This window comes from Cherax quadricarinatus, chromosome 8 (genome assembly GCF_038502225.1).
Source record: "Cherax quadricarinatus isolate ZL_2023a chromosome 8, ASM3850222v1, whole genome shotgun sequence".
Classification (NCBI taxonomy): domain Eukaryota; kingdom Metazoa; phylum Arthropoda; class Malacostraca; order Decapoda; family Parastacidae; genus Cherax; species Cherax quadricarinatus.
In genome coordinates this window covers 19,637,931-19,647,930 of record NC_091299.1, presented here as the reverse complement: position 1 = coordinate 19,647,930, position 10,000 = coordinate 19,637,931, and the positions used below count along the sequence as shown (strand labels likewise).

The 10,000-nt window shown below is 43.9% G+C and overlaps 1 protein-coding gene across 1 annotated transcript in view; it reads right to left on the bottom strand.

The window, feature by feature from the left end:
• LOC128685457 (univin) overlaps nucleotides 1-10,000 on the bottom strand; it is a 318,323-nt gene that overhangs the window by 80,816 nt on the left and 227,507 nt on the right. The window lies entirely within an intron of this gene.

Below are 10,000 nucleotides of genomic sequence, written 5' to 3'. Positions count from 1 at the left end.
TAATAATAATAATAATAATAATAATAATAATAATAATAATAATAATAGTAATATTTCTTACACTGGCAAGTCTATTACAATGACGAGTCCTCTACAATGACGAGTCCACTACAATGACGAGTCCACTACAATGACGAGTCCACTACAATGACGAGTCCACTACAATGACGAGTCACTAAAATGACGAGTCTACAATGACGAGTCCATCACAATGACGAGTCCACTCACAATGACGAGTCCTTCTACAAATGACGAGTCCACTAAAATGACGAGCCCAATTACAATGAACGAGTCCACGACAATGAGTCCACTTACAATGACGAGTCCACTACAATGACGAGCGTCCTCTACAATGACGAGAGTCCAATACACGACGAGTCCTCTACAATGACGAGTCCACTACAATGACGAGTCCTAATTACATAAATGACGAGTCCACTACAATGACGAGTCCACTACAATGACGAGTCCTCTACCAATGACGAGTCCATCATAAATGACGAGTCCTCTACAATGACGAGTCCATCCACTACAATGACGAGTCCCCAAATGACGAGTCCACTACAATGACGAGTCCACTACAATGACGAGTCCACTACAATGACGAGTCCTCTACAATGACGAGTCCACTACAATGACGAGTCCACTACAATGACGAGTCCACTACAATGACGAGTCCACTACAATGACGAGTCCACTACAATGACGAGTCCACTACAATGACGAGTCCACTACAATGACGAGTCCTCTACAATGACGAGTCCACTACAATGACGAGTCCACTACAATGACGAGTCCATCGACAATGACGAGTCCTTACAATAACGACGTAGTCCACTATTACAATGACGAGGTCCTCCCTACAATGACGAGTCCACTACAAATGACGAGTTCCCACTTACAATGACGAGTCCTCTAAGGCAATGACGAGTCCACTACAACGACGACAGTCCACGCACAAATGACGAGTCCTCTACAAATGCACGAGTCCACTACAATGACGAGTCCTCTACAAATGACGAGTCCACTACAAAATGGACGAGTTCCAACTTACAATGACGAGTCCTCTACAATGACGAGTCCACTACAATGACGAGTCCTCTACAATGACGAGTCCACTACAATGACGAGTCCACTACAATGACGAGTCCACTACAATGACGAGTCCACTACAATGACGAGTCCACTACAATGACGAGTCCACTACAATGACGAGTCCACTACAATGACGAGTCCTCTACAATGACGAGTCCACTACAATGACGAGTCTAATACAATAACGAATAACTGTTGGTTAATATCTCCTGGACTCAACGCGTCGTCAACCAGCAGAGTGACGAACCTCAATCGCGTTTCTCAGCTGAACGTAAAGTCAGCGCCCACTCAGAGTGAGATACGATAGCCATTACCTTTCTGAGATATCGCAGAACACTCCCATTGCATCGTATCGCATTATATCGCACTGCATTCCACTGCACCGAGGATACATTGTGTGTCTCTGAACACGGCTGTGTCAGACACACACCTGAGCAGCTGTGTCAGACACACACCTGAGCAGCTGGGTCAGACACACACCTGAGCAGCTGGGTCAGACACACACCTGAGCAGCTGGGTCAGACACACCCCTGAGCAGCTGTGTCAGACACACACCTGAGCAGCTGTGTCAGACACAAACCTGAGCAGCTGTGTCAGACACAAACCTGAGCAGCTGTGTCAGACACAAACCTGAGCAGCTGGGTCAGACACACACCTGAGCAGCTGTGTCAGACACACACCTGAGCAGCTGTGTCAGACACACCTGAGTGGCTGAGTCAGACACACACCTGAGTAGCTGAGTCAGGCGCCCACAACTTTCTGCCAAGAGCAATGTTGAGATGCCACAGCGAGACGTTCATTGGTCATTCAGAGGGCGGCGGCTTCCAGCACTGACGCTGGATTGATGAACGAGGAACGTTAACAATTGGGCATCGTCGTCACGAAGACGTTTCGCTTACCAATGGTTCTTTCAGTTCAATACATGAGAGTGTATGATTGAGACAATTGAAGAAGAGGGATTCAGTCCCATTATTGATCATTCCAGTAATAGTCAGTCCCATTATTGATCATCCCAGAAATTGTCAGTCCCATTATTGATCATCCGAGTAATAGTCAATATTACAACCCAGGAGTTCAAATGGCCTGTTATCCTGGGTGTAAAGGGAGCAAAATAAACACAGCAGAAAACTTTTGACTTATATTATCCTTCACCAATTTAGAACAGAAGTATGTACACTATATACATTATGTACAACAATAGGTATTAGTGCACTCGACGGTAAGCAAGGCAAAATAGAAGCCACTAGAGAGCAGACCGTGCTTCAACCAGCTCTAGAATCGGAATGACAAGGGCAGACAGGAGAGTGGTACCCACAACACCTCTGCGATTGCCAAAACCATCTTCTCATTGGCTGGAACCTGGGTACTGGTTGAACGACGGGGCCCCATCGTCAACCCTCAGTCCCCTGGTTCGCTGGTTGGGGGAGATAGCCTGTAAATGAGGGTGTGTACATGGGCCGAATAAAGGTTGCGTACTCTTTGTCAGTCCCATTATTGATCATCCCAGTAATAGTCAGTTCCATTATTGGTCATCCTAGTAATAGTCAGTCCCATTATTGGTCATCCCAGTAACAGTCAGTCCCATTAGTGATCATCCCAGTAATAGTGAGTCCCATTACTGATTATTCCAGTAATAGTCAGTCCCATTATTGTTCATCTCATTAATAGTCAGTCCCATTATTGATCATTCCAATAATAGTCAGTCCCATTATTGATCATCTCAGAAATAGTCAGTCCCATTATTAATCATCCGAGTAATAGTCAGTCCCATTATTGATCATCCGAGTAATAGTCAGTCCCATTATTGATCATCCCAGTAATAGTCAGTCCCATTATTGATAATCCCAGTAACAGTCAGTCCCATTATTGGTGATCCCAATAACAGTCAATCCCATTATTGATCATCCCAGTAATAGTCAGTCCTATTATTGATCATCCCAGTAACAGTCAATCCCATTATTGATCATCCCAGTAATAGTCAGTCCAATTATTGGTCATCCCAGTAACAGTCAATCCCATTATTGGTGATCCCAGTAATAGTCAGTCCCATTACTGATCATCCTAGTAACAGTCAATCCCATTATTGGTGATCCCAGTAATAGTCAGTCCCATTACTGATCATCCTAGTAACAGTCAATCCCATTATTGATCATCCCAGTAACAGTCAGTCCCATTACTGATCATCCTAGTAACAGTCAATCCCATTATTGGTGATCCCAGTAATAGTCAGTCCCATTACTGATCATCCTAGTAACAGTCAATCCCATTATTGATCATCCCAGTAATAGTCAGTCCCATTACTGATCATCCTAGTAACAGTCAATCCCATTATTGATCATCCCAGTAATAGTCAGTCCCATTACTGATCATCCTAGTAACAGTCAATCCTATTATTGATCATCCCAGTAACAGTCAGTCCCATTATTGGTGACTCCAGTAACAGTCACATTATTGATCATCCAGTAATAGTAAGTCCCATTATTGATGATCCCAGTAATAGTCAGTCCCATTATTGATGATCCCAGTAATAGTCAGTTCAATTATTGGTCGTCCCGATAATAGTCAGTCTCAATAACGGAATAATGAGACTAGTGCCAGACCAGAACAAAGTGAGAACTGACTCATGGAGGAACACAGGGGAAATACCAGAACAATTTAGAAAATTAATAATAATATTAACCACGTTTATGTTGATTAAAGACAGTGAATAACTAAGGCTGAGATAGTGAATAATATAAGGGCAGTGCACTCAGCTTATTGGGTCAGGTGTGAGGTGAAGTGAGGTGACTAGAGGTGAGGCGAGGAGAGGTGAGGTGAGGTGAGATGAGGTGAGGAGAGGTGAGGTGACTAGAGGTGAGGTGAGGAGAGGTGAAGTGAGGTGATGTGAAGTGAGGTGAGGAGAGGTGAGGTGATGTGAGGTGATGTGAGGTGAGGTGAGATGAGGTGAGATGAGAGGAGAGGTGAGGTGACTAGAGGTGAAGTGAGGGGACTAGAGGTGAGGTGAGGAGAGGAGGTGATGTGAGGTGATGTGAGGTGATGTGAGGTGAGGTGAGATGAGGTGAGGAGAGGTGAGGTGACTAGAGGTGAGGTGAGCAGAGGTGGAGGCGAGGTGATGTGAAGTGAGGTGAGGAGGTGGGGTGAGGTGAGGTGGTGGGTGAGGAGAGGTGAGGTGAGGAGGGTGAGGTGGTGAGGGGAGGTGAGGTGGGGAGGAGAGGTGGTGAGGTGGAGGTGAGGTGGGGTGGGGTGGAGAGGTGAGGGGTGAGGTGGGGAGAGGGTGGGGAGGGGTGGGGTGGGGTGAGGATGGGGTGAGGTGGGGTGAGGTGAGGTGAGGATGGGTGAGGTGGGGGTGGGGTGAGGTGGTGAGGATAGGTGAGGTGGGGGTGGGGTGAGGATGGAGGATAGGTGGGGTGGTGGGGAGAGGTGAGGTGAGGGGGGTGAGAGAGGTGAGGGTGAGGTGATTGAGAGGATGGTGAGGTGAGGTGAGGTGAGGTGAGGTGAGGGTGAGGTGAGGAGGTGAGGTGGAGAGGGGTGAGGTGAGGATGAGGAGGGTGGAGGAGGTGAGGTGGTGAGGTGGGGGGTGGGGGGTGAGAGGAGGTGAGGTGAGGAGAGGTGGTGGTGAGGTGAGGTGAGGTGAGATAGGTGAGGGTGAGGTGAGGTGAGGTGAGGGTGGGGTGAGAGGTGAGGTGGGGTGAGAAGTGAGGTGAGGAGAGGTGGTGAAGAGGGTGAGGTGAGGTGAGGATAGGTGAGGTGAGGTGAGGTGGGGAGGAGGATAGGTGAGGGTGAGGTGAGGTGAGGTGAGGTGAGGTGAGGTGAGGTGAGGTGAGGTGACATCTCAGCCTTCTACTGTTCTATTATATTTACAGTTCCGTAATAATATAAGAAATCACGAAAGAGACTGGAAATTCACTATTTTTTTCACGGTGACTATCTATATATATATATATATATATATATATATATATATATATATATATATATATATATATATATATATATATATATATATATATATATATATATATATATTTATTTAAGTGAAGAGGAGAAACACCAGAGAATTTCAAGAATTTAGAATTTATTCAGTAAACGATCGACAGTTTCATTAAAAGTTTTAAACTTTGGAAAATTAATAATCGTGAGTGAGTTTGTTAGGTTATTGTACCGTCAGTGTTGCAGTGATGTTATTGTACCGTCAGTGTTGCAGTGATGTTATTGTACCGTCAGTGTTGCAGTGATGTTATTGTACCGTCAGTGTTGCAGTGATGTTATTGTACCGTCAGTGTTGCGCAGTGATGTTATTGTACCGTCAGTGTTGCAGTGATGTTATTGTACCGTCAGTGTTGCAGTGATGTTATTGTACCGTCAGTGTTGCAGTGATGTTATTGTACCGTCAGTGTTGCAGTGATGTTATTGTACCGTCAGTGTTGCAGTGATGTTATTGTACCGTCAGTGTGTTGCAGTGATGTTATTGTACCGTCAGTGTTGCAGTGATGTTATTGTACCGTCAGTGTTGCAGTGATGTTATTGTACCGTCAGTGTTGCAGTGATGTTATTGTACCGTCAGTGTTGCAGTGATGTTATTGTACCGTCAGTGTTGCAGTGATGTTATTGTACCGTCAGTGTTGCAGTGATGTTATTGTTCCTTCAGTGCAGCAGTGACGTTATAGCACCGTCAGTGTTGCAGTGATGTTATTGTACCGTCAGTGTTGCAGTGATGTTATTGTACCGTCAGTGTTGCAGTGATGTTATTGTACCGTCAGTGTTGCAGTGATGTTATTGTACCGTCAGTGTTGCAGTGATGTTATTGTACCGTCAGTGTTGCAGTGATGTTATTGTACCGTCAGTGTTGCAGTGATGTTATTGTACCGTCAGTGTTGCAGTGATGTTATTGTACCGTCAGTGTTGCAGTGATGTTATTGTACCGTCAGTGTTGCAGTGATGTTATTGTACCGTCAGTGTTGCAGTGATGTTATTGTACCGTCAGTGTTGCAGTGATGTTATTGTACCGTCAGTGTTGCAGTGATGTTATTGTAACGTCAGTGTTGCAGTAATGTTATTGTAACGTCAGTGTTGCAGTGATGTTATTGTACCGTCAGTGTTGCAGTGATGTTATTGTACCGTCAGTGTTGCAGTGATGTTAGGTTATTGTACCGTCAGTGTTGCAGTGATGTTATTGTAACGTCAGTGTTGCAGTGATGTTATTGTAACGTCAGTGTTGCAGTGATGTTAGGTTATTGTACCGTCAGTGTTACAGTGATGTTATTGTAACGTCAGTGTTGCAGTGATGTTATTGTAACGTCAGTGTTGCAGTGATGTTAGGTTATTGTACCGTCAGTGTTACAGTGATGTTATTGTAACGTCAGTGTTGCAGTGATGTTATTGTAACGTCAGTGTTGCAGTGATGTTATTGTACCGTCAGTGTTGCAGTGACGTTATTGTACCGTCAGTGTTGCAGTGATGTTATTGTACCGTCAGTGTTGCAGTGATGTTATTGTACCGTCAGTGTTGCAGTGATGTTATTGTACCGTCAGTGTTGCAGTGATGTTATTGTACCGTCAGTGTTGCAGTGATGTTATTGTACCGTCAGTGTTGCAGTGATGTTATTGTACCGTCAGTGTTGCAGCGGATGTTATTGTACCGTCAGTGTTGCAGTGATGTTATTGTACCGTCAGTGTTGCAGTGATGTTATTGTACCGTCAGTGCTTGCAAGTGATGTTATTGTACCGTCAGTGCTTGCAGTGATGTTATTGTACCGTCAGTGCTTGCAGTGATGTTATTGTACCGTCAGTGTTGCAGTGATGTTATTGTAACGTCAGTGTTGCAGTGATGTTATTGTAACGTCAGTGTTGCAGTGATGCTTATTGTAACCGTCAGTGTTGCAGGATGTTATTGTACCGTCAGTGTTGCAGTGGATGTTAGGTTATTGTACCGTCAGTGTTGCAGTGATGTTATTGTAACGTCAGTGTTGCAGTGATGTTATTGTAACGTCAGTGTTGCAGTGATGTTAGGTTATTGTACCGTCAGTGTTACAGTGATGTTATTGTAACGTCAGTGCTTGCAGTGATGTTATTGTAACGTCAGTGTTGCAGCTGATGTTAGGTTATTGTACCGTCAGTGTTACAGTGATGTTATTGTAACGTCAGTGTTGCAGTGATGTTATTGTAACGTCAGTGTTGCAGGATGTTATTGTACCGTCAGTGCTTGCAGTGACGTTATTGTACCGTCAGTGTTGCAGTGATGTTATTAAAAATTCGTCAGTGCTGCAGTGATGTTATTGTAACCGTCAGTGCTTGCAGTGATGTTATTGTACCGTCAGTGTTGCAGTGATGTTATTGTAACGTCAGTGCTTGCAGCAGGATGTTATTGTAACGTCAGTGCTTGCAGTGATGCATTGTAACGTCAGTGTTGCAGTGATGTTATTGCACCGTCAGTGCTTCGCAGTGATGTTATTGTACCGTCAGTGCTTGCAGTGATGTTATTGTACCGTCAGTGTTGCAAGGGATGTTAGGTTATTGTACCGTCAGTGTTGCAGTGATGTTATTGTAACGTCAGTGTTGCAGTGGATGTTATTGTACCGTCAGTGTTGCAGCGATGTTATTGTACCGTCAGTGCTTGCAGTGATGTTATTGTACCGTCAGTGTTGCAGTGATGTTATTGTACCGTCAGTGTTGCAGTGATGTTATTGTAACGTCAGTGTTGCAGTGATGTTATTGTACCGTCAGTGTTGCAGTGATGTTATTGTAACGTCAGTGTTGCAGTGATGTTATTGTAACGTCAGTGTTGCAGTGATGTTATTGTAACGTCAGTGTTGCAGTGATGTTATTGTACCGTCAGTGTTGCAGTGATGTTATTGTACCGTCAGTGCGTTGCAGTGGATGTTATTGTACCGTCAGTGTTGCAGGATGTTATTGTAACGTCAGTGTTGCAGTGGATGTTATTGTAACGTCAGTGTTGCAGTGATGTTATTGTAACGTCAGTGTTGCAGTGATGTTATTGTACCGTCAGTGTTGCAGTGATGTTATTGTACCGTCAGTGTTGCAGTGATGTTATTGTACCGTCAGTGTTGCAGTGATGTTATTGTAACGTCAGTGTTGCAGTGATGTTATTGTAACGTCAGTGTTGCAGTGATGTTATTGTAACGTCAGTGTTGCAGTGATGTTATTGTACCGTCAGTGTTGCAGTGATGTTATTGTACCGTCAGTGTTGCAGTGATGTTATTGTACCGTCAGTGTTGCAGTGATGTTATTGTAACGTCAGTGCTTGCAGTGATGTTATTGTAACGTCAGTGTTGCAGTGATGTTATTGTACCGTCAGTGTTGCAGTGATGTTATTGTACCGTCAGTGTTGCAGTGATGTTATTGTAACGTCAGTGTTGCAGTGATGTTATTGTACCGTCAGTGTTGCAGTGATGTTAAGTTATTGTACCGTCAGTGTTGCAGTGATGTTATTGTACCGTCAGTGTTGCAGTGATGTTATTGTACCGTCAGTGTTGCAGTGATGTTATTGTAACGTCAGTGTTGCAGTGATGTTATTGTACCGTCAGTGTTGCAGTGATGTTATTGTAACGTCAGTGTTGCAGTGATGTTATTGTAACGTCAGTGTTGCAGTGATGTTATTGTAACGTCAGTGTTGCAGTGATGTTATTGTACCGTCAGTGTTGCAGTGATGTTATTGTACCGTCAGTGTTGCAGTGATGTTATTGTACCGTCAGTGTTACAGTGATGTTATTGTAACGTCAGTGTTGCAGTGATGTTATTGTAACGTCAGTGTTACAGTGATGTTATTGTAACGTCAGTGTTGCAGTGATGTTATTGTAACGTCAGTGTTACAGTGATGTTATTGTAACGTCAGTGTTGCAGTGATGTTATTGTACCGTCAGTGTTGCAGTGATGTTATTGTAACGTCAGTGTTGCAGTGATGTTATTGTACCGTCAGTGTTACAGTGATGTTATTGTAACGTCAGTGTTGCAGTGATGTTATTGTACCGTCAGTGTTGCAGTGATGTTATTGTACCGTCAGTGTTACAGTGATGTTATTGTAACGTCAGTGTTGCAGTGATGTTATTGTTCCTTCAGTGTTGCAGTGATGTTATTGCACCGTCAGTGTTGCAGTGATGTTATTGTTCCTTCAGTGTTGCAGTGATGTTATTGCACCGTCAGTGTTGCAGTGATGTTATTGTTCCTTCAGTGTTGCAGTGATGTTAGGTTATTGTTCCTTCAGTGTTGCAGTGATGTTAGGTTATTGTACCTTCAGTGTTGCAGTGATGTTATTGCACCGTCAGTGTTGCAGTGATGTTATTGTTCCTTCAGTGTTGCAGTGATGTTAGGTTATTGTTCCTTCCAGTGCTGTGATGTTAGGTTATTGTTCCTTCAGTGTTGCAGTGATGTTAGGTTATTGTACCTTCAGTGTTGCAGTGATGTTATTGCACCGTCAGTGTTGCAGTGATGTTATTGTTCCGTCAGTGTTGCAGTGATGTTATTGTACCTTCAGTGTTGCAGTGATGTTAGGTTATTGTACCGTCAGTGTTGCAGTGATGTTAAGTTATTGTACCGTCAGTGTTGCAGTGATGTTAGGTTATTGTTCCTTCAGTGTTGCAGTGATTTTAAGTTATTGTACCGTCAGTGCTGCAGTGATGTTAAGTTATTGTACCGTCAGTGTTGCAGTGATGTTAAGTTATTGTACCGTCAGTGTTGCAGTGATGTTAAGTTATTGTACCGTCAGTGCTGCAGTGATGTTAAGTTATTGTACCGTCAGTGTTGCAGTGATGTTAAGTTATTGTACCGTCAGTGTTGCAGTGATGTTAAGTTATTGTACCGTCAATGTTGCAGTCAACAACTGATCTTTCTGTTCAACATTCAACATCAGGACTCCTACTCTGCGAGGTAAAGCCGTCCAAGAACTGCAC